This window comes from Eutrigla gurnardus (assembly GCF_963514095.1).
Source record: "Eutrigla gurnardus genome assembly, chromosome: 3".
NCBI lineage: Eukaryota > Metazoa > Chordata > Actinopteri > Perciformes > Triglidae > Eutrigla > Eutrigla gurnardus.
Genome location: NC_139917.1, coordinates 11,370,083 through 11,395,418, shown reverse-complemented (window position 1 = coordinate 11,395,418; position 25,336 = coordinate 11,370,083). Strand labels below are relative to the sequence as shown.

At 43.0% G+C, this 25,336-nt stretch overlaps 1 long non-coding RNA gene across 1 annotated transcript; it reads right to left on the bottom strand.

The window, feature by feature from the left end:
* Nucleotides 1-15,814: 15,814 nt before the first annotated feature.
* On the bottom strand, nt 15,815-22,748 carry LOC311010228. The gene is made up of 4 exons (XR_014596754.1): nt 22,668-22,748; nt 21,860-21,997; nt 16,583-16,632; nt 15,815-16,502 (listed from the first exon to the last, which is right to left on the bottom strand). It is a non-coding gene; the product is annotated as an uncharacterized lncRNA (long non-coding RNA).
* Between the last annotated feature and the right edge of the window lie 2,588 nt (nt 22,749-25,336).

The following is a 25,336-nucleotide window of genomic DNA, read 5'->3' as shown; positions in this document are numbered from 1 at the left end:
GGGTGGTGGCCTCTGCCCTTGGAGCTCCGCTCCTTTGTCCGCTCCGTTTCTTGTCCCTCCTCCTCCTCTCCAGTACTCCAGCTTCACACACAACCGAGGAAGGTGATTGTTAGCAACATTAGGCTTAGTGGGGACTGCCTTTTGTATTTTTGGTTGTGTTTAGAGAGTCAGTGAGAGCCTCTTTATTTCCCTAAGTTAACTGTGCTTGTTCTACTTTGTTTGATTTAATTAAGAGAGGGTTTAGGTTAGTCTATTTAGTTTAGTTTTCCCCAAACGAGCCGGGACGTAACAGTCATCACGTTGCAATATGATACACACATGGCTTGATGTTGTTTCAAGGAGCGCCGTCTCAAATCATCACAATAGATTACAACACAGAGAACATGACTTAAACTTTACTGATAAGTCCCATCTGCACATATTTCTAGTAAACACTCAGCCTGACTCAGCGCATGTGAGTGCAAGTAATCAGGAGCGGACAGCCCGACCCCGCGGAGCAGATTTTGGACAGACACACAACATTTTTATTATAAAAGTACTGGTCCGGTTTCGCTACGGTACCACTCACACCACGAGTCTGAAGCCCCAAGCCCGACCCAGAATCCTGCAGTGTCCTACAGTCATCAAGAGTATTTTCAGTAAGTTTGATAATAAGAGAGACGGCCTATCAATTAAAGCCTAAGTCATTCTCACTTTGCATGTGAGCGTGCATGAACCGTACCGTACTCAAATCCACCTCTTCCAAGCATGCCGGGGGCAAGGAAGCGTACCATTCTTAAATACATAACGGAGCGTTCACACTGGCCAAATAATCCGGACTTTAGGCTCAATCATACTTTACAGATTACTTGATTTTAAATGTAACTAAGTTAGATTACAAGTTACGTTATTAGTTACATTCAGCAGCTGCCGACAACACCCCCGCCGTCTGCTTCGTACCAGCTGGTCGGACTTGCTCTGTAAGTTTGACTGTGCAATGCTGCGACTCCAAATGTTTCTTCAAATTTGACGTAGTGTTTTTTTTTAGCTAGATAGCACTTTGTTGCCACCAGCACAGAGTGTACAACAAACCTTAAATTCCCAGTCGGCAAGTCCGGCGGATCAAGGGCCCTCTGTCAGATTTTGAATGTTTACAACTCTCACGCTCCTCCCCCACGACCACCGAGCTCCTTCCCCTCGACTTCGTGCCCTTTGAAATCCCTTAGATCACGCCACCTTTGAAATGCAGGTCCGATGTTGACTCTTGTTTTATCACGGGCACCGTCGCAATCTTTCATTTTTTCCTGACGAGCATATAGTTGTAATGATCGCCCAAATGTCTACCTTGATGTGTGATGACTGTGGTGGTTAACATGTTTATCTTGTTTTAATCCTCTGCCGGGCTGCACGGTGGTGTAGTGGGTAGCACTCTCACCTCACAGCAAGAGGGTCCTGGGTTCGATTCCCCGGTCGGCCAGGGCTCCTTCTGTGTGGAGTTTCATGTCCTCCCCGTGTATTTGTGGGTTCTTTCCGGGTTCTCCGGCTTCCTCCCACAGTCCAAAGACATGCAGGATGGGGCTAGGTTAATTGGTGACTCTAAATTGGCCGTAGGTATGAATGTGAGCGTGAATGGTTGTCGTTCTCTACATGTCGGCCCTGTGATAGACTGGCATCCTGTCCAGGGTGTACCCTGCCTTCGCCCAATGACAGCTGGGATTGGCTCCAGCCCCCCCGTGACCCTAAATACAGGATAAGCGGTAGAAAGTGGATGGATGGATGGATGGATAATCCTCTGCCACACTTTGCATTGACATGATGGGTTCAATTTACCAGCAGCCTCAGGAAGAACACAGAGACTCTTATGGCCTGGTATTATTTTTTACGTTGTTTATTTTGAAGGAAGGGGATAAATGGACCGGGGATTCGCGAGAAATGACACGCGTGGCAGGTGGAGATGGCAGAGTTTGGAGGAACGGCGAGCAGGATAGCTTGGTGGATCTCCACGGGAGGAATTGAATAAACTACCAAGAAGGATTGTAAAACCACCAGGATTACTGGGTGCCTGTGGTCCAGGTGCCAAACGGGTGCGGGAGCTTTTTCGTAAGACGCATCCTTTTTTGTTATTGGGACTTACAGCGGCTCCCATATTTCCACCCGCTACAGGTACTTTTATTTTGTTACTTTTCTTTCTGGTCTAATGCTTCCACAGACACTTTTCATTGGGGATTGATCGTTTGGACTTTCGTTTCGGGGTTATTGTGATTTTTTTGCCAAATGTTTGTTGTTGTTCCTTTGTTTGCTGTGTGCATCCGGTTTTGTTAAATTATTTAGCTGTCAGTCGGCAATGTCCATTTGCTGTCAGTCGGCAATGTCCATTTGCGGCAAGTGTGTACTTTATCTTTTTGGAGTTTATAATGGAAGGGGGATTGTTACATAGTGACTATATTTCCAGCTAGCAAACGCACATCTCTCTCCTCACTCCACTGTTGTTGTTTGTGTCTGTGTAGCCGACACGTGAACTATCCCAGACAGCAAAAAGGTCCGTATAGGATTCGGCCACTTCCGCCCTACCTCCGTTTACCAGTCTCTGTTTACCAGCTGAACGAATCTGCAACGTACCTGGCAGATTGACAGTCCCTGATTGGTCTGCAGCAGATTCGGAGCCTATATGCAAGACAGACGCGCGCTTTAGCTGCATCGCGGCACCGTCGCAGGTTCCAGCCAGCTTTGTCAAGGTTTTTGGTAAGTGCATATTAAAACGTTACGGTTTTATGATACTATTCATTTGAAATAATTAATTAGGATTCTGTTAAACGTGAGCTGAGTGTGTTTGGGCTAAGTTATCTTTTGTGTGTGACGCAATTGTGGCATCGCTAGCTTTGTTAGTCTATTAGCTAACATTAAAACAGTATGTTGGCGATAGAGTTTATTTGATCAAGTGGGCAAACACGGCTATTAGCATATTAGCATTAGCATGCCTTGATAACATGGGGTTAGCATAACGTTAAGCATCTGCACTCGGCAGAAACTCCATTAGCGGGACAGCATAAACTACATGTAATCGCCGCCGACTTCCAGATTTATTGTATTGGAACAAATATTGTCCAAGGATACGTTAGCTTCTCGTTAGCATAGCGGCAGCATAACGTTAGCTTCTCGTTAGCATAGCGGCAGCATAAAGTTAACATAGCATCAGAGTTGGCCGCCCCTGAAAACCCTCTGTACATGGCAATAAATGAGTGTGAAAGTACTCTGTGTTACTCCGTGTTCAATATTAAAAAAATCGGCGTCTTTGAGAGAGTCGGCGTCCGTGACATGAGTCTTCTTGGTGTGGTCGCTCGAATCGGCCCACGTCAACGTTCATTTCAGCCGATTCAAATGTGTAAAAGCGGGTCCACACCGCACCGACTGCCCGACTCGCGTCAGTAAATGAAGTCGGGCTACTTAATATGGCCGACTCGAATGGTGGATTACACATTTGAATCGGCTGAAATGAACGCCGACGTGGGCCGATTCGAGCGACCACACCAAGGAGACTCATGTCACGGACGCCGACTCTCTCAAATACAGTATAAAAGGTGTTCATATGTGAAGATTATTTCGCTGAACAAAATGTGTAAGTATCATAAAGGTGTGTTAGCCACAGAGTTTATTTTCTGACATAATCCAAAACGCAATGCAAAAATCCCATTCACTTTCTCTTCCGGGAACCAGCGTGATGACGTCAGCCCTGGCACACTCTATTTTCATGCTGCTTAATAATAAAATGAAATTTTATTATTATTTTATTATTAAGCACCGTATTCTGTTGGCAGACCCAGTTAGTTAGGTATGTGCACGCCTAGTTAACTTTTACTGGGAAAGTGCCACATGCATGAATTGTGGTTACAAATACTAGTCCCATGCTTTTCAGGGCAGGGCTGTTTGTTTTTGCTTGCCGTAAAAAGCACTGATAAAATGAAAGTTTACAAATGGAACATGCCAATGCAAGGAGCCCAAACGAGAGGGATAGCCTATAGAACCTTTCGCACTAATTTAGTGTACGCACACATTTAGACCAGAAGAGAAAAATTAACTATGACTTTGCATCCTATTGATGGGTGCCGAGATGCACGCACAATGTGGAATCGGAAAACTTCACTTGTGATGCTCAGAAAAGGGTCTGTTTATTAATAGTATCAAAGCATGCAGACAACTAGGCATTTGTGATGAATAGCTTACTTTCAATTGCAAAATATAGAAACAACCTTTTTTTTATCACAATTGTGCAACTAATGGTTATTTGCCTGTAATCTGCATGACCGTCAGGAGGGGTTATGATGGTCGATCACATGATTATATGATTACCATGACAGCCCTAGCAGAGGGTGCATGATTTTAAGTTACCTCTCTGAGTTAATTTGACTGACAACAATGCCATGTATTGTAGAAAACACTGTATAATCTAAATGCTTTCTCTCCCAATAGGGCTGTTCCTGTGACAAGCAACTGTTGCTGTGAGGAAGACGTGAGTGAAAGATGGAAACAAGGGTGGTCTCTAGGTCCACTCTGAGAAGGCGTGCACGCAGAGACCTTGACAGGACGCTACAACAAATTAGCAATGACTACAACACTAACATGTCTCTTACTGTTGATGTTCAAAGTGAAGAATCTGTGCTGGGGGACATTTGTAATAAGGATGCAGGACGGGAGGACACTGCATCCACTATAGACATGGACACATCTGTCTATGAAGATATGGATGAAAGCATTCATGGACACATGGACAAAAACATTTCTGACTTTCCTCAGTGTAGTAGGCCAGACCAAGACCCAGACTCAGACTTGTCTGAATCAGATGATGATGATGTTTTCATGCCAAGTAGCTTCAGAGAAAGTATCTGTAATTGGGCCCTGACCTTTGGTATTTCACTTGTTGCACTCACAGCACTTCTAAGTATATTTCGATTTTACCACCCTGATCTGCCAAAAGATGCTAGAACTATCCTTAAGACTGACACTCGCTATGCTATTCAGAACAAGGTTGGGGGGCAGTATCATTATTTTGGTATATTTTCTTCCATCAAGAGGACACTGTCTCAGATCATTGACTCTGTTACTGATTGTTTTACATTGAAGTTGCAGATAAATATCGATGGGTTACCCTTGTTCAAGAGCTCAGGTGTTCAAGTTTGGCCTATATTGGGACTGTTGGTCAGTGTTCCAATGAAAGAGCCTGTTGTAATTGCTTTATTTTGTGGGATGAACAAACCAAGTTCAGCTAATTAATTCTTAAAAGATTTTATTGTTGAACTTCAGGAACTGGAGAAAGGCTTTGATTTTAATGGGAAACGGCTTTTTCTGAAGGTGGACTCGGTAATATGTGATGCGCCTGCCAGAGCATTTGTAAAGCGCACAAAGCTACACAATGGATATTATGGCTGTGATAAATGTGTCCAGCGAGGACTGTATCTAAACAGACGCATGACATTTCCATCTACTGATAGCATGCTTAGGACTGATGAGTCATTTGCACGTCAGGCTTATGAAGACCATCAAAATGGGCTAAGTCCTTTTCTTGGTTCAAATGTTGGCATGGTGACACAATTTCCCCTCGACTATATGCACTTGGTTTGTTTGGGTGTTGTCCGGAAGTTGTTGCTTATGTGGCTCAGAGGTCCTCTTAGTGTTCGTCTACCTGCTAATCTTGTTAATCAAATGTCTGAACATATGAAAGAACTGTGGCCTGACATTCCCATGGAATTTGCTCGAAAACCAAGATCATTTAGAGAAATAGACAGGTGGAAGGCCACTGAATTTAGGCAATTTCTATTGTATACTGGCCCTGTCATATTGTCTTTGTATTTGGAGAGTACTGCAATGTATAACAACTTTATGTTGCTGTTTTCTGCCATTTCAATTTTGATCAATCCAGACCCCGCATTGTCCTACTGTCAGTATGCGCAGACATTACTTGAAACGTTTGTGAAACATTTTGGTGAGATATATGGCAACGATGCTATCATTTATAATGTGCATGGTTTGATGCACCTCCCCCTGGATGTACAGCAGTTTGGTAGTCTAGATCACATTTCAGCGTTTCCTTTTGAAAACCACCTCCAGAAGATAAAGAAGCTTGTTCGCAAACCAGAACGTCCTATCGCTCAGATCATACGTAGACTGTCGGAACAAGGTTTTGCTGGGACTTGCATGACATCTGGTCAGGGTTCTGGTTTGGCATTGGGTCCTTTAAAAAAACAACACTTTGATGGACCAGTTCCTGGTGGGCTTGATGTTAAAGGACAGTACGGTCAGTTAGACACTGATCAGTGGACAATGAAAGTCTCAAGAGGGAACAACGTCTTTTTGATTGGAGAGGATATTTGTGTGATAGACAACATTGTTGAGTGCATCAATGGAATATATGTTGTATACAGAGTCTTCTCTGATAAGAAGGTCTTCTTTACATACCCATTCAGCTCTGACCTGCTAAACATATACTGTGTGAGTCAAGCAATAGGTCCAATCAAATATGCAGAACTGTCAGCTGTTCCAAGAAAATGCATCGCTCTTCCACAAAGGAGAGATTTTGTGGTCATGCCTTTACTTCATTCATCCAAATAGAGCTGCAACAATTAATCAATCGACAGAAAATTAATTGCCAACTATTTTGATTGTTTTATTTTTATTTTATTTATTTTGATTGTTAATACAATGCCTCTTGGATTTGAAATGGCAGAACAATTGATATTGATGATGCACAATGTACTGACTGTAGGATCTGAATATGTGCCAACGGAATGCACTCTTCTGTCCTCGCCCCTTTCTCTTCTGTCAAAGGATGTTTCTTGTTGTGGAATTTCTTGGTGAGAAAAAGTCTGTGGCTGTGCTGCCACAGTCATGGTACAAGGATGGAGCAGCTTACTGGCCAGACTACAAGAATGATGACAAAATCAACAAAGCTGCAAGATCAGCAGAAAAGCCAGGCAAACACTGGACCAGACATGATGCCAGAGTGTTGACCAGATGTGGTGAGTGTTTTCATTAAGCACACGTATGGTGTTAGTCCTTCAGTTAAAACTGACAGTTTGACATTTTTTTAGGTGATTATTTGACAGCCAGGCAGGCAATGAGAAAGTCTTGGAACTGTCAAACATCATAACTGGACTCGGATCGCGAAGACTCGATGCATGTCAAGAGGAAACGTAAGCCAGTGTAAGTTTGAACAACAATCAGATACATTGTTAAAATTAATTAGAATGAAATTATGTACTTAATTAAAATTAAATTGAGCACTTGACAAAAAAGAGGATTAATGCATGCCTATTCCTGGTGTTAAGGTGCAGGATAAGCAAATTAATAAAATCTGCACATGGTTTCCCACCATATTATTGTAGTTTCAGGATCAATATTTTGTCTGAGTGATTGTCATTAAGATATTGTCCTGAATGTGCACTAAAAGAATGGGAATTTCACAACAGTGTGTGGGTTTTATTATTTTATTGTATTTAGGAATTAATGCAGATTTTTCTTTTACAAACAGCAAGCACTTCGAGTCAGACAGTGATGAGGAAGAGGCTCAGCCATCTTTAAAATCTAAGCCACACCAATCTTCACCACAGACTGCACCACCAGTTCCACCTCCTCACTGGTCGTCACCACCAGCAGTTCCACCTACTCACCGGTCGTCGTCACCACCAGCAGTTCCACCTCCTCACCGGTCGTCGTCACCACCAGCAGTTCCACCTCCTCACCGGTCATCGTCACCACCAGCAGTGGCATCTTCACTGTCAACCCATCAGCCATTATCACCAAGGCAAATGAAATTTCACCAAAAACACACTTACATTCCTTTGCAATCGTTTGAAAGAGGCGTACAACTGTGCTGCATTTTTTTTCTAGTTTTTGTATTAATATTTTGGGGTCAAATGCTCTTCTAACCCCCTCTTTCTTCATACCTCTTTGTTTGAACCCCTAGAGGCCGGAGCCCAGCGACACCTCATCGGTCTGCATCAAGCTCAGCAGAATCTCGCTATTCAATGCCACACCGAAAGCTGCCTCTACATCGGTCATCACCAAGCCCACAGCCATCTCCTAGTCGGTCTTCATCGCATGCAGCTCAACATTGGCCATCTCCTAGTCGGTCTTCGTCTCACGCAGCTCAACATTGGCCATCTCCTAGTCGGTCTTCGTCGCACGCAGCTCAACGTCAGCCATCTCCAGGTCCACAGCTATCTCCAAGTGGTTCTTCATCACACGCAGCTCATTATTGGTCATGTCCGAGTCCCCAGTCATCTCCCCGCCTGTCTTCGTCGCACGCAATGGAATCTCATTGGTTATCATCACGCTCATCTAATCAGTCAACGCCATCATCCTGCCCAGTGCCATCTAATCAGTCCTCATTCTCTGCACAAGTGTCACACCTAAGCTCTAAAAACGCTACAGAACTATTCAAGCCATCTTTCAGAGTGGGGCAATCTGAGATGGAGCGCATACCTTGCTCTGGTGAGTTCTCATGTACTTTAATTAATTGCATATTAACACAACACATTAGGGGCGGGCGATATAGCAAATTTCTGATTACTGTGGAAAGACTCCTGGCTAGGTACACGCTGCATGCATAACCATGTGTTGCTGTATTTTCTTTTCTTGTTCTTCTCAGTTGCTGAACGGTACATGCTACATCTGCTTGAATATCAGAAACAGCAGCTAAACCAACTGATGGCTATGGTCAACTCAGTGCCTGGGAGAACAAACAATGAATGTCCATCTGAATTGCCCGAAGGTATTCAGTTTCCCTTTGCCTCAGTGGACGAGGTGCAAAACTTTGAAGATTGGCTGAAGGATGCTCGCAATTCCTCACAGAGAAAGAACCTGGTATGAATTCGTATGAACTTGTATTTTGTGTATAGGCAGGGCTAGCATGAGGGGGCGGACATGGGACACGGCCTTCCTGCTACACTATTATCTGTACATTTGCTTTCAGTTTTTTTTTCCGAATCAATTTTAAAATTATAGTCATTACTTCTGAGAAAAGGCCTGGTTTTGCTCAAACCTACATGTCTGATCTCTTCTACCACTATGACCACACCTGTAGCCTGAGATCATCCAGGTATTCCAGAGTCAGTTTTGAATTCCAATTTGCAATGTTTATTTCACCTCTTCTAAAGCACTTTGTGTTAAAGTAGTTTTTATAATTATGTTTTGTCTTTTTTTTTCAGATTGCTTCTTTGGCCTGCATTGGGGGAAAGGACACAAAGTGGCTTACCTGGAACATTCTTTCACACATCTATTCTAAACATTTGACCCTCCAAATTTGTTGGAAGGGAACAACAGGCAAGCTTTCATTTAAGCAGATGGAAGCAACAACAACAATGATCCGCCGTAAGTATGAAAGTCACCTAAATTAACAGTCTCAAAGCATTACAGCCCCACACACCTAACACCTTCAGGTCCAACTATGGATTATTGTGTTATGATCAGCTTTCATACAATATCATAATTACAATATCATAATTTACTGCATACAGTAATCAGTAATTCACTGCCATAAAATTTTACCAATTACACCAAACACACAGGGAAGGATTAAGGGTATAAAATGAATTCAGCACAAACCATGGAAACTGGAAAACAAGTTTTTTTTTTTAAACAATTGAGTTGAGAAAAGTGACAAGATTTTTCTTTTCCAGGTCCAAGGCTCCGAACAAGAGGCTGAGGATGACCTGTGATGATGATGATGATGATGACCGGTGATGTCTCTCTCCCCTCACTGCTACCCCTCTCATTTATTCTCTGCTACCTTTCTCTTTGCAGCCCCTCTCTACAACCTACACGCATATGGCCAGCAAATGCCTGGTTTATACTTGTGCTGTTGATGTTAATCACAAAGGTGTATCAAGGAATACATACATGCCTCACCCATCCATATGCATACTAAATGCTAGTACAAATGGGCCTTAAGAGACTGTTCCTCCTGGATGAGCCCTGTTAGCAGGTTAAAGGGTGTTGCTCTCATGTTTATAATCAAAATGTATTCCCTTATACAACATTTGTAGGGGGAAATTGTTCAAATTCAAAACAAAATGCCTTGTTCCTTTCTTGTGTGCTCTATTCAAGGACTGTTCACTTTCTGGATGCCGAAAATTCACTATAACACTTACCGTATTTTCCGCACTATAAGGCGCACCTAAAAACCTTCAATTTTCTCAAAAGCCGAAAGTGCGCCTTATAATCCGGTGCGCCTTATATATGGATCAATATTGAGCCGCAACAGGTCTCGCAACTATGGTAAGCAGCTGCAGACTCGATTTTCCCCCGTAGAAGAAGTAGCGCGCGGTGCATGCTGGGATATATGACTGCGCGAGGCGTGCCGTTTCATTTCCATTGGTGTTTAAAGACCCCAAAATGGCTCCTATTAAGAGACACGCCTACGACGCAGAGTTTAAACTCAAGGCGATCAGTCACGCAGTAGAACACGGGAATAAAGCAGCAGCGAGAGAATTTAACATTAACGAATCAATGGTGCGGAAGTGGAGGAAGCAACAAGATGACCTGCGCCAAGTAAAGAAGACTAAACAGAGTTTCCGAGGGAACAACGCGAGATGGCCACAGTTGGAGGACAAACTCGAACAGTGGGTTGTTGAACAGAGAGCAGCAAGTAGAAGTGTCAGTACAATCACTATTCGAATGAAGGCAACAGCGCTAGCACGCAAACTTAACATCAATGAATTTAGAGGCGGTCCTTCTTGGTGCTTTCGGTTTATGAAAAGACGTCATCTATCCATCCGCACACGAACTACTGTTTCACAGCAACTGCCAAAAGACTACCAAGAAAAGCTGGCCACTTTCCGCGCATACTGCAAAAACGAGATTACTGAAAAAAAGATCCGGCCAGAGCACATCATCAACATGGACGAGGTTCCACTCACCTTTGACATTCCTGTGAACCGCACTGTGGATAAAACGGGAGTACGTACGGTAAATGTTCGCACCACAGGGAATGAGAAGTCATCCTTCACTGTAGTTCTCGCCTGCCAGGCTAATGGTCAGAAACTTCGACCCATGGTTATTTTCAAGAGGAAGACCTTGCCAAAAGAAAACTTTCCAGCCGGCGTCGTCATCAAAGCTAACTCGAAGGGATGGATGGATGAAGAAAAGATGAGTGAGTGGTTGAGAGAAATTTACGTGAAGAGACCGGGTGGCTTTTTTCACACAGCTCCTTCCCTATTGATCTACGACTCCATGCCCATATCACCGATGGTGTCAAAAAACAAGTGAAGCACACTAATTCAACACTCGCCGTCATTCCGGGTGGATTGACAAAAGAACTACAGCCGCTAGATGTTGGTGTCAACAGGGCATTCAAAGCTAGACTGCGAACTGCGTGGGAGCAGTGGATGACAGAAGGCGAACACACGTTCACCAAGACGGGGAGACAGCGCCGGACGACATACGCCACTATCTGCCAGTGGATCGTTAATGCCTGGGCTGACATATCAGTCTCAACTGTGGTCCGAGCTTTCAGGAAGGCAGGAATCATCACTGAACTGCCAGACAACAGCAGCGACACTGACTCTATTAACGACGACGTTGACGAGACGGAGCCGGGCATGTTGGATGCCGTACTCGCCCAACTGTTTAATTCGGACACTGAAGAAGAAGAATTCGAGGGATTCGTGGATGAGGAATAAATTAATAAAGTGAGCTTTACGTGTTTATTTTGTGTGTTGTGAATATGGACATTACGTTTGAACAACGTTGTTATTGTTATATTGTTATTGCTTTGCACTATTTCAAGTGTTACTATATTGTGATTGCACTAACGTTTGATTTACCGTAACAGTATCAGACTTTTTTTACGGACGTTTTTTACGTGTTTACTGAATCGAGGAAAAGTTCCCCTCCACTATGTGATATAAATGTTGCACTACATGTTATACCTTGCTGTTGTTAAAAGTTAAACTGTCACGAAAATACTACGTTACTGACTTTACCTCGGGGAAAATAATAAAACAGCTGTTCATTTTGGGAGTGAACGGAGTTGTCAGAACGCTGGTTTGTACCGGTAATCTATTACGGTAATAAAGTTTGACTGACCTGTCTGACTGTTTTGTTGACATTCCCTTTAGCGCAGCTCCATCTAATGGATGCATAACGTAACCCCAGCCTCTATTGTAGCATCTATTCTATGCGCCTTATAATGCAGTGCGCCTTATATATAAAAAAAGTTTTAAAATAGGCCATTCATTGAAGGTGCGCCTTATAATGTGGTGCGCCTTATAGTGCGGAAAATACAGTACTGTTGCTAAGGAGACTGTCATTTTGTAAGATGTGCCAATGCCGATCGCTTGTTGCTTGTTCATCAGTTTTTTAATGTAATGTGCAAGGTCAATGAAGAGCACTTTGTTGAAAGCAAAGCATTTTGATTGTTTTATCACTTACAGACAAAACTTGATTAGCCATTGAAACACATTGGTGTGATAATACACTCAACAAAAATATAAACGCAACACTTTTTTTTTTCTCCCATTTTTCATGAGATGGACTTAAAGATCTAAAATTCATTCCAGATACACAATATTACCATTTCTCTCAAACATTGTTCACAAATCATTCCTAATGTGTGATAGTGTGCCACATCAAGATGCTGATCTGACATCATGATTAGTGCACAGGTGTGCCTTAGACTGTCCACAATAAAAGGCCACCCTGAAATGTGAATTTTTTTGCTTTATTGGGGGTCTGGGGACTCAGAACCAATCAGTATCTGGTGTGACCACCATTTGCCTCATGCAGTGCAACACATCTTCTTCGCATAGAGTTTATCAGATTGTCAATTGTGGCCTGTGGAATGTTGGTCCACTCCTCTTCAATGGCTGTGCGAAGTTGCTGGATATTAGTGGGAACTGGTACACGCTGTCGTATACGCCGGTCAAGCACATCCCAAACATGCTCAATGGGTGACATGTCCGGTGAGTAGGCTGGCCATGCAAGAACTGGGACATTTTCAGCTTCCAAGAATTGTGTACAGATCCTTGCAACATGGGGCCGTGCATTATCTTGCTGAAACATGAGGTGATGTTCATGGATGTATGGCACAACAATGGGCCTCAGGATCTCATCACGGTATCTCTGTGCATTCAAAATGCCATCAATAAAATGCACCTGTGTTCTTTGTCCATAACAGATGCCTGCCCATACCATAACCCCACCACCACCATGGGCCACTCGATCCACAACATTGACATCAGCAAAGCGCTCACCCACACAACGCCACACACGCTGTCTGCCATCTGCCCTGAACAATGTAAACCGAGATTCATCCGTGAAGAGAACACCTCTCCAACGTGCCAGACGCCATCGAATGTGAGCATTTGCCCACTCAAGTCTGTTACGGCGACGAGCTGGAGTCAGGTCAAGACCCCGATGAGGACGACGAGCATGCAGTTGAGCTTCCCTGAGACGGTTTCTGACAGTTTGTGCAGAAATTGTTTGGTTATGCAAACCAATTGTTTCAGCAGCTGTCTGAGTGGCTGGTCTAAGACGATCTTGGAGGTGAACCTGCTGGATGTGGAGGTCCTGGGCTGGTGTGGTTACACGTGGTCTGCGGTTGTGAGGCCGGTTGGATGTATTGCCATATTCTCTGAAACGCCTTTGGAGACGGCTTATGGTGGAGAAATTAACATTCAATGCACGAGCAACAGATCTGGTTGACATTCCTGCTGTCAGCATGCCAATTGCACGCTCCCTCAATGCTTGTGGCATCTGTGGCATTTTGCTGTGAGACAAAACTGCACATTTCAGAGTGGCCTTTTATTGTGGGCAGTATAAGGTACACCTGTGCACTAATCATGATGTCAGATCAGCATCTTGATGTGGCACACCTGTGAGGTGGGATGGATTATCTCAGCAAAGCAGAGGTGCTCACTATCACACATTTAGACAGATTTGTGAACAATGTTTGAGAGAAATGGTAATATTGTGTATCTGGAATGAATTTTAGATCTTTAAGTCCATCTCATGAAAAATGGGAGCAAAAACAAAAGTGTTGCGTTTATATTTTTGTTGAGTGTATTTCACACTTAAATGTGTTTTATTGGCAAATTAAGTTATTTTTAATCTTACAAGAGCTTTTGTTCAAATGTGGACCACATCTGTCCTGGATCCGGACCACATCTGTCCCAGATCCATGCCAGATATTGACTGTAAACGGTTGGTCTTTTGTGGATCCGGTTCAGATCTGGTCCGGATCTGTTCCAGAACTGTTAAGTGGATCCGTGCCGGATCTGGGCCAGGGAGCAAAAATTATCTGGAGCGGATCCGTTTTCAGGATTAGTACCGGATGTTGGACTACATCCGGCGCGGATCTGGCCCAGATCCATTTGCTGTCTGGGCTATCCTCGTGCTGAAAACGTGATTTGTCGCATAGGCTACGTGACTTCACTCCCAAAGATACAAGAAGAAAGCAAATATACTTTTATTAAAGGAAAATGACAAACATAGTAACGCACAGTGATTTGGATAAATCAATTTAATCTGATTACGGGTTTGGAAATAGTATTGCGTTAGATTACTCGTAACTGAAAAAAGTGGTCGGATTGGACTTACTTTGCACCTTAACTTTACATAATTAAATTCCACAGATCCCTGCGGTCGGAATTGGACAAAATTATGTCACGAATACACGTGGATCACAAACTTAGCTTAGCAGACACAGTTTCACATGTAGAAATGGACCTGTAAATATGAGTTGACGTGTATTTTTTGTGGTGAAACTATTGGATATATATATATATATATATATATATATATATATATATATTTGCAAAATATCTCTTATTTTTTGTGGATATAACTTGACAAAACACAAATACACACGTACAAATTATAACACCTCACATTTGTAAGGTTTATTCTACAGATCCGTGGTGGTAAAAGTTGGACAAAATTATGCAAATAAATAAAAAAATGTACGTTGCTCACAAACTCACAGAAGGCGATCTGCAATATGCAAACCCTGTTTCGTACTTTCATCAATCATAAATATTGTGTTTTACATGTTGTTGTCTCAAGGCCTTATGATATCCTCCACACTAGGCATTTGAACATATACAATTGATGATCACCACTTTCGTTGAATTTTGAGTGGTTAAATCAACTTTGTAACACTTGTGGTGTTCCCGGTCAAAAATGGCCGCCATAGGAAATGAATGGGTGACCCTAGTTTGTGTTCATCCATCAGATAGTATACAACCACAAATCCACCACCGCCACTACACACACGCACGCACGCACGCACGCACGCACACACACACACTATGGCGTCAGAATCGTTTCATATTACTTGCGCAACTATCAACTGAACGCGTCACACCCGCCAACTACATTACTCGTTCAAGTTACGCGGAGTAGGTGCGCACAGCAGATCAACTTCCGGCCGCGCAGCATCAGAATCTGCGACCGCACGTGCGTGTGAACGCGTAACAACATTTGTCAAACAGTGACAGACAGACGTGCGCACGCTGCTTCATATGTACGCAGCTTCTTGTTACGCGTGACATACAACCTGCGCACGACAACGCACGCACGCATAACAAAGTAACCATGCGTTCACACACACGCTGCTGCGCTTCTTTCTAAGTGTTTTGACATCGATTTACCTTCACACACACACACACACACACACACACACACACACACACACACACACACACACACACGGATGATGTGTTCATGCTGATGTTCTGTGAATTTGGTCTCTGTTTTGATTTTTTTTTTACAATATTGACCGGGAACACTAAAGTAAGGGGGGAGAAATGAACACGACACAAAGGTTAAGTACATATTTGCAAGATAAAAAAATACATGTTTGTGGATAGTGAAATACGTGTGAATCATGGTACACATTTGTCACACTACTGTGCATTTATAGATAATAAAGTCCAATCAAAACTAGGTAAGAACAACAACAATACTGGATACACATTTTTTTATATTTATGATTACTTTATGCTAGAACACCACATGATTCATTTTATTTATGATGATTTGGATGTTCAATAAGAACAATTTTGTGTCATCTGTTATGCAATAAATATATTTCCTACCTAAATGTTAGTGATTCCAGTATGTTTTGGTGCACATTCAACCACATTTTGATGATTATCGGGATTATATCATTAATCATTATTTTGGACAGGATAATTGTGATATGAAATATTCATATCGTCCCATGCCTAATTGTAACCATGCAGTCATGGAACTTTACAGATGCCTAGTTGAGATCAAAAGAAAGGTTTAGTTTGATGATGGCCGTGGTCCAAGCAGCAACTTTATGCCCCTGCCCTAATTTGGTGTCGCTGTTGGGTTGATCCCATCGCAAGATGGTGTCTAGTTATGTTTAATTTGTTTTGTTTTAAACTTTACATCCTGGAGGTATTGATGGCAGAATAGGTGCTGAAGTCAGAAGTCCGGCTTTTCTTCTTCTGTGGTCTCTGTGATACCTGCTGGATTTCCAGTGCAGCATAACACACATCTTCATCCTAAAATTTGACATTTGAGAAAATTGTGATTGTGTTTTGATTTATTGCCATGTTTCAATGTATTTTACTGTTACACCTACCTGATGCAGTCTTGTTTGAGGTCTTTGCTGATCAGCTTGAGTTTCTTTTGCTGCAGAAATCAATATGTCACTACATCAGAGAGGTCACATTAACCGAATACTTTCCCTCTTTGACTAAAATTTCTTTAACAATGACGGAAACATTTGACGGATCACAATTCTGATGGTGTTCTGAATTTAAAAAAAATAATAAAAATTGCAAACCAAATGTACACGTCAGGCCCTTGGTCAGCTCTGATGTTGGGACTTTGAAATTGTATTGACTCTGGAAATCTTGAGCGTATTCTAGTCCTGCTCAATGTGTTAAAGGGATAGTTCGGAATTTTGGACATAAGACCTATTTTCCAAGTCAGCCGGTGTGTTCGAGACGTCTGGAGACGTTTTCAAGAAATTTCATTCAGTTCTTCTAGTTGCCGAGTTCGCTTGTGCTATGGCTAGCGCAAGTCAATGGTTCTAGTTAGACAGGCATTAAAAACAGTCTTGCCCACTCCACAGTGCACCCGAGGCAAATCAATTAAAACACTAGACTGTTGATGTACATATCTGTGTTGATAGAATAATATTTGAAACAAAACTAACCTCGCATCGCATGAATCATCCATTTTTTGAGGGACTACTTTCTCAGCAGCAGCGGAATTTTACTTTGCTCTGTTGGACTCAAAACTCTAAGACGCGCCGCCCAAAATACTACCCGCAAATAGGCAATCGAACCAGGCCGAACTGTCGGCACTTATACCCCCAAGGCTGTCTGAAAAGCCCTCGGAGCTCACTCAAACACCGGGCAGCCCACGGCCAAGCAAACCCACAATTACGCACCACGAACCCGGATCACTGCTCCGTCCGGAGAACCGTAAACCCTCGGACGCGTTGCAGGGATTCCCTCCGGTAAATAGCATGAACATGAACAACGCCGAATATTCGGGCCTCGTTCCCTCAGAGCTGGGTGAAAAGCCTGCAGACCGGGCAGCGGGCGGCTCCGCGAATCCACACATGCGGACTCTCCGTCGGACTCAAAACTCTAAGACACGCCGCCCGAAATACTGCCCGTAAATAGGCAATCGAACCGGGCCGAATTGTCGGGCCTCATGCCCTCAGACCTGGGTGACAAGCGCTTGGACCTCACGCAAACACCTGGCAGACCACGGCCCAGCCAACCCACAATTACGCACCGCGAACCCGAACCTCTGCTCTGTCCGGAGAACCGTAAACCCTTGGACGCGTTGCGGGGGATTCCCTCCTAGCACCACCAGTCTCCGTTTGTTCGGTCCCGGTTCTCAGCTCCAGCGGGGGCTATCTCGGTCTCCACAGACGCTCGTTCATGTTCTGCCCTTTGAGCATCCCTCTCGCGCAATTCTTCCTCTGTATATTCAGGCTCGTAGAGGTACGGTTGGGTTTGGGTGGAAAAAGAACTCCTCATCATTGTCTTCAAAAGTTTCACTATATTCTCCAAAAGTGGCCATTTCTGTGAGATTGAAGAAACTAGCACTGCAGGCTACTCTGCGTCTGTAGCAATGACAGCAGGTAAACAAACTATTATAGAACTGGTATCTTATAAGTGCTAGGTGATATCAGTCCGCCGCTGCCATAGCTTACTAGGAACTATGACACGCTGCTGCTGCTGCTGAGACATAAATCCTTAAAAATGCAAGGTTGGTTTTATTTCAAAAATTCTATCAACACATATGTACATCGATAGTCTGCCGTTACAATGGATTTGCCTCGGGTGCACTGTGGAGTGGGCAAGACTGTTTCTAACTAGAACCATTGACTTGCACTAGCCATACCACAAGCGAACTCGGCAACTAGAAGAACTGAATGAAATGTCTTGAAAACGTCTCCAGACGTCTCGAACACACCGGCTGACTTGGAAAATAGGGCTTATGTCCAAAATACCGAACTATCCCTTTAAGTGTTGTTAGTGCAGTGCAGTGTCCTGAGATGACTTCTGTTGTGATATAGACAGTGATGGGAATAACGGCGTTGAAATAAACGGCGTTACTAACGCCGTTACTTTTTTCAGTAACGAGTAATCTAACTAATTACTTTGACTGTCACTATAACGCCGTTATCATTGCCGACACCCCGTTACTGCACGTTACTCAAGTCGCACAATGAACTTTTTTTTAACTTCATGATAGGACTCGTGCGCGTGTTGTCATGAGAGAAGGGAGGATGAGATAACCTCTCAGCAATTATTGGCTGATGTATAGTAAGATTACGTCTTCAGGTCGTGCCTGGTCTCGGCAGCCTGTTGTCCGTGGAGAAACGTGCAAACTTGCCGCGAGCTGAAGCCGGAGTTTGGGCTGCTGCTGGTCTGAGCGGTGCGCGAGGGCCACGCGGGCCCCGGTGTCCCGCCGTTCTGGTGTTGGACGGGAATCCGGTATAGCTGTGGAGCGCGGATGGTGAAGACGGTGGTGATGATGATGATGATGAACGGCGCAGCGGCTCGAGGCACCGGGGTCATTATGTCTACTGCTGTGCGCTCTGACCCTGTTTTGTGATATATGACAGACACAGCGTCTCCCACTGTATAATTTCTCCTCAAGTTTTAATTATTCCCGCATGCGAGGTGCGGAGAATGCGATCTCAATTATTATACACAAGACAACACGCTACGCGACTATAGGAGTAGACTACAAGACTACAGTTTGCCATCTCATTACAAGAAAAATCCAAATTCTTTGACATAAAGCAACTTTTTTTTTTACAGTAACGCAAATAGTTACTTTCCCTGGTAACTAGTTACTTTTATTATAAAGTAATTCAGTTACTAACTCAGTTACTTTTTGGAACAAGTAGTGAGTAACTATAACTAATTACTTTTTTAAAGTAACGTTCCCAACACTGGATATAGATATATACAGTATAAATAAAATTGAATTGAAACTAGCATGTTGGCTGATTCTGCACTGTCACTGTTAAATCAACTAAAGGCACACTGTTTGAGAAACGTCACTTTGACATCCAGCTAATGTTGTTGCATCATCGCCGTACCTCTCCTGGATGGCACCACAGCTCATACACTGTGCATCTCTTTCTATTGTTTTATATGTAACTTACTGTTTTAGCTGCCTAGTGTCTACAAGGTTAAACTGTTGCAAAATGTCAGCTCTCACACGTAGCATGTTTCCTGTATATCATCATGTCCCAGGAAGCAATTTTTTTTAAACAATGCTGTACGGCCGTACATCCTTGCATATGAACGACTCTACAGCCTCAGTTATATTTTGGGCAGGTGGAGAATGTGACGGTGACACTACAAATGTCTTCTCCAGTGCGGTTTGATTGACCTTGGACATCTTTGCTTGTAGATTTTCTGGGTGATGTCCGGTTAAATGGTTTGGGAGATTTGTGATATTTCCACAACATTTTAGTTTACACATCTTGCATGATTAGCTTTTTTCCATCTCTCCTGTGTACTTTTTAAACCTAAAATTCTGCAGACGACTGCCTTCAGGCCTGACAGTGCTTTCAGTGGAGCAGCTTCTGTCATGTTTCGATTCACCATCTCTCAGGTGAACAGATCTCAGGCCAAGGGAGACTTACACAGAGGATGCAAGAAATAGCATAAATTCAAAGATTAATATAAGGATTTAAGAATCGATAACAAATATTTCAAGATTCACATGACTCGGAAAATGTATTATTTTTTTAAATTCCAGCCCTGCAGTGCACTGTTTTTAGTGGCCTTGTATGTAGTTCGGCATTCGACAAAAGGCATTTTGCTTTTTGTGTGTTGGCATGAAAATTAACTGCATGGTTGTCTCTGTCAAATTTCCATTCTTGCATTTATAAAAAAAATAATCTAAATGTGTACTGTATATTCATTATAAAAAAAACAAAAAACAAAGACTGCAGGTGCTGGTGCTGTGGTGAAGTCATTGGGCCCTAGTTTCGTAGACCAGGCGCAGTCAGCTCTCAGCGCACCTGCGCCACACCTCCCGTCACTCCCACCCGCGCAAGTGGGAAAGAGGGAGGAGAAGAAGGCGTGAGTGGGAGACGAGGAGGAGACGAGGAGGAGACGAGGCGTGGACTGGGATTAATACAGCCGATTCAGATCTTCACCAATCAAATGAGCTCCTCTCCTCTCCTTTAATGCGTTAGGGGAGGTTCAGTGCAAGATCCGTCACTTGACAACCCAATGACAGAAGCAGCGCCGCCGCTCCCACCACGCACATCACGCGCTGTGCGTGCGTATCATAATAATAACAATGCCGATATTATAAAAAACTGGAGAGAGAGGGAGATGTTTTGGTCCGAGAGGCTGAGTTTCCGTTACGCGTGCCATCCGCCTTTGATCTGACGTCAGAGGTGACGGGACAATCTATATACATATAAATTCACGTGCTGATTCAATTAGTTGCATTAAATAGTGTTTTTTGTGATTATTTATTGCATTTAAATGTGCCTGGAACTGTGGAAACCTGCCTGTGAGGTCTCGGTGACGTGTGCGCACTGCGCGCCATCAGCCAAACTTCCACTCCGCCAGCTGTGATTCTCCTTGAATGAATGGACTTTATTTGCGCCTTGCGCCGAGAGTAGCCCAGGTTGGAGCTGGCGGGCTTTCGGCGAAGTCTCGGCGAGGCTTTTTGCCACGAAACTTCCGCTACGCCAAGCTGAATCTGTGACGCCTCCCCCTGCTGCGCCGCCACACCCATCTTGGCGCAGGCGATCCACCAAACTGCCAAACTGACCGTGCGCAAGGCTGCGCGGGTCGAAACTTGCATTAAAACGGCTCCGCCACCCTGCGCCGCCCTGCGCTGCGCCACGAAACTAGGGCCCATTGTCTCAATTGAAAAGTCAAAATGTATTTAGAAAATATGGATAGAATAATTCCAAAATTCACATATTTCTCCAATGAAATATTCTGATTCATTCCACATTAATTGGCATTCAGCCTTTCAAAAACAACTGTTTGACTGAGTGTAAAAAAAGCTTTATCATCTCACGGCTGCTTGCTGCACACAAAGGAAGGCACGCAGCTGTATCCATGATTCAAAGATTCATTCGACAGCCAATAAATTATATTTCTATCACAGATTCCACCTTTAACCAGGCGTCTTATTATCATAAAACATGAAAATTATGGGTGATAATAGATTGACAGGCAACAGGAAAGTCTAATGCAACCACTGCCCCAGCACAGTGCACACAAACTCAAATAAAAGAGAGTTGTCTGAATCCAGGTTTCTCTGTGATTTGAATTGATTTTTTTAGATTATGACAGATATATTTCTGACATCATTACTATTGAAACAAGAGATATACAGTACTTACCATTTTTCATGCAGAGGTGATATACCAGAAGAGAGGAGAGGAGAGAGGAAAGAACAGCTAAAGCTGGACACAAAGAGTACAGCAGAATCCAACATGCACCACTGTCTGGTGGAGTCTCATGGTGAGGCTCACTGGAGTCTGAATCAGAAAACAAAGGTGTTTCAATCAGCTTCATCAAAAACTGGTCTCAACAAAATGCCCAAATTAAATCATGTGTGTTATTAATTTCCCTCAACAAAGCTATGTGTATGTGTATGCTGTGTAAGCTGCTGTGAAGTGTAATAGCTGTTCCATGACCCCAGAGACCAATAACCCCAACAATAAACACTGTTGGGTTTGAATTAAATTCAGCAGCATTCAGGTTTTCATTGAGCATAAAAAAATCATATCAATATATTAAATTCATTGACATTCGACACATTGTTCTGCCAAGACCCATGCTTGGTGTTGACCTGTCTCGTTGTGGATTTTTCTTTAAACTTTGACCCCATTTCAGTTCTCATTTCAATAATGTCTTTATTTCATCACCTTTTCATATCTTTTCACAATAAAGTGAAATGTGCAGCATTTAGTCTTGTTTGAACTTCAGATTTAAAAAGTAAAATTATCCTAAATCTCACTCTGCACAAACATACTAATGTACACTATTTCAATCCAGATTGGCATGTTGACACAGTGTTAAGATACAGTATGTTGTGCTCTTTTTCATGTTTTCCTACTGTATATTGATAAATTAGCCAAATACATATTCATTCAGTGGAGGTCAAACATAGATCCTCTAGGCACAAAGTCAGACCAGCATACTTACTGAAGAGGATCCTTGTTGTGACGCTTCCATATTTATAAACAGATGTGGGAATTCTCTCTTCAGTTCCACAGTAGTAGAGTCCTTCATCAGAATCAGTGATGTTCTCGATCAGCAGGTCATAGGAACCAGAAGAAATGTTTTTCCCAAATTTAAAACGAGGCAGAATCTTGCTGCGGTAATTATGGTCATTGGTGACCTCGAGTGATCCTTGGTTCACTTTAACGACAAGAGAAGGCTGGTTCTCATGAGAGCAGTTCCTGTACCACACTATGTATACTCCAGGTGATATTTTACAGTCACAGAAGAGAGTGACGTTGTCTTCTGGTCTGACTGTCACCTCCAACACTGATCCAGAATCATCACTGAAGGATACAACTCCTGGAATACAAACAATGGTAAATGCAGATTGATCATGGTTCCACATGACAGAAGATCCATGTTCCTGCTCAATACAACACCAATGAGAATGTAGGTATGAATAAATCTAAAACTGGAAACTAATATTCATAATTAAATAATCAAAAATGTAATTTAAAATATTTACCTAAGAGAGCAACCAGAAAAATGTGCAGCATGTCCATGTGTGATGGTGATGATCAAGAGTTAAAATGAAATCCAAGCAGGTCTTACTCATCTGCACTGAATCTTCCGCCAAAGGAAGTTCATGTGATTGGCCAATCAAGTGGAACCTTTTCTTCTGTGGTTGTTTTCTATTGATGTGAAGGTATGTGCTATTCTGGGCTTTTATGTTTACTTCATGATCACTTGATAACAGTACAATAAGACCAACCCCACAACAACACAGCATCTAACGGAGGTTTTTTTCATTTATATGGTAGATTTAAGCCTAGTAATACTTGCAGTAGTGCCTGTTTAGGACGTACGGTATGCTCAGGGTTGTTATAGACTTGAAGAGTCTGATGCATAAGGACCGCAAGAAGTAGACAATTCTCCAATTCGGCAACAGTATAGGATACAAATTTGAACAGTGCACAGAGCGTAGAAGCCTCCAATTCTGACAAGTTGTCATGTAGAACCCTTTACCAATGACCACTGTCATCAAAAATATGCACATGTTGGCAACGGAAGTGGCGTTTTACTACAGCCAATACGTGCAACCACAGACGCATTTGACTGAATGTCGCCAGTTAACACGGTCACTTTTTAAACCAAAACACCCCCGAGCGTCTTTGGCTGCAGCTATGTTCGTTTGTTGGGCCCATTTTAAAAACTCAAATTAAAATGTCTATGTCATGTAATGGTATAACGGATTGTAGTTGATCCTTTATCTGTACAGATCCCCGCCTCTGTTCGGTCATCATCATGGTGTGAATTAAAGTTTTAGTGATGATTATTTACATTTACATTTCGGGCATTTAGCAGACGCTTTTGTCCAAAGCGACTTACAATAAGTACATTTCTCGAAAGAAAGAAACCACAACATATCATTCCCGATAAAGTAAGAGCGAAAAAATAGAAACAAGTGTTCGGTCCTCATCTGAGTAAAGTAGTAGCTGTTCAGCAAACATACCTTAAGAACAACAGTGCTATGATCAAAATGCTAGGTAAGAACATAGTGCAAGTGCAATTTCTTTTTTTCTTTTTTAAATTGGGGGAGGGGGGGGGGGGGGGTGGAAGTGGGTCATGCTATGCAGTCGAGGTGAAGTCTGAACATGTGAGTCTTGAGCCTTTTTCAGAAGATGGCAATTGACTCTGCTGTGCTGACACGGGAGTTCCTTCCACCACTGAGGCAGCAGAATAGAGAAGAGTCAGGACTTTGCTGAGCGACATTTGTTTAATTTCAGCAATGGTGGCCAGCTGAAATAGAGGAGCGAAGTGCTTATTCACAAAAAAAACAAAACTGGGCCTGACTACCTCTAACTGTGGGAGGGAAAGAAAAGAACACAAGGCCTAACTAACTGCTCTAACAAAATGGCTGCCAAAACCATACACCAGTGGCACCAACCCATAAACTAATGACTCTAACATAAACAAACTATGATCATTGAGGATAACGCCCAGGTTCCTCGCAGTTGACCAAGGCAATACTGTGATGTCCTCCACAGTGACCGTCAGGTCCATGCGAGGGCAGTCTTTCCCCAGAATAAAGAGGAGTTTGGTTTTATGCAAGTTAAGCTTGAAGTGATGCGCAGTTGTCCAGGCGGAGATGTCTGCCAGACATTCCGAGATGCGAGTTGCAATGTGGGTGTTGGAGGTTGGGGGGAAACAGAGGAACGACTGGGTGTCATCTGCGTAACAATGGTAGAAGAATCCATATGATGTGGTTACAGAGCCTAGTGATCTGGGCCCTCATTTATAAAGCTTGCGTACGCACAAAACGGGGCTGGAAACGTGCGTACGCCACTTTCCACGCAAATGTTGTGATCTATAAAAACCAAACTTGACGGGAAAGTGTGCGTACCCGTAAGCAAACTCTGAGGCATGCGTACCGGTACGCACATTCTGGAGACTGGAAGGGAATCAGCAGTAAACGTGAGAAGAACTATATATTTTTGATGACTCGCACACATTTAATTACACTCCATATCATACGTTAGATCTGCGTTATCATGATGAACTCCAGCAATGTTTTTGACGCTTTTAATGAGTGATAGTTTTTTTCATGTTAACACCTTCTTTTAAAATCTGACTTGTATCTTAAATCAAAA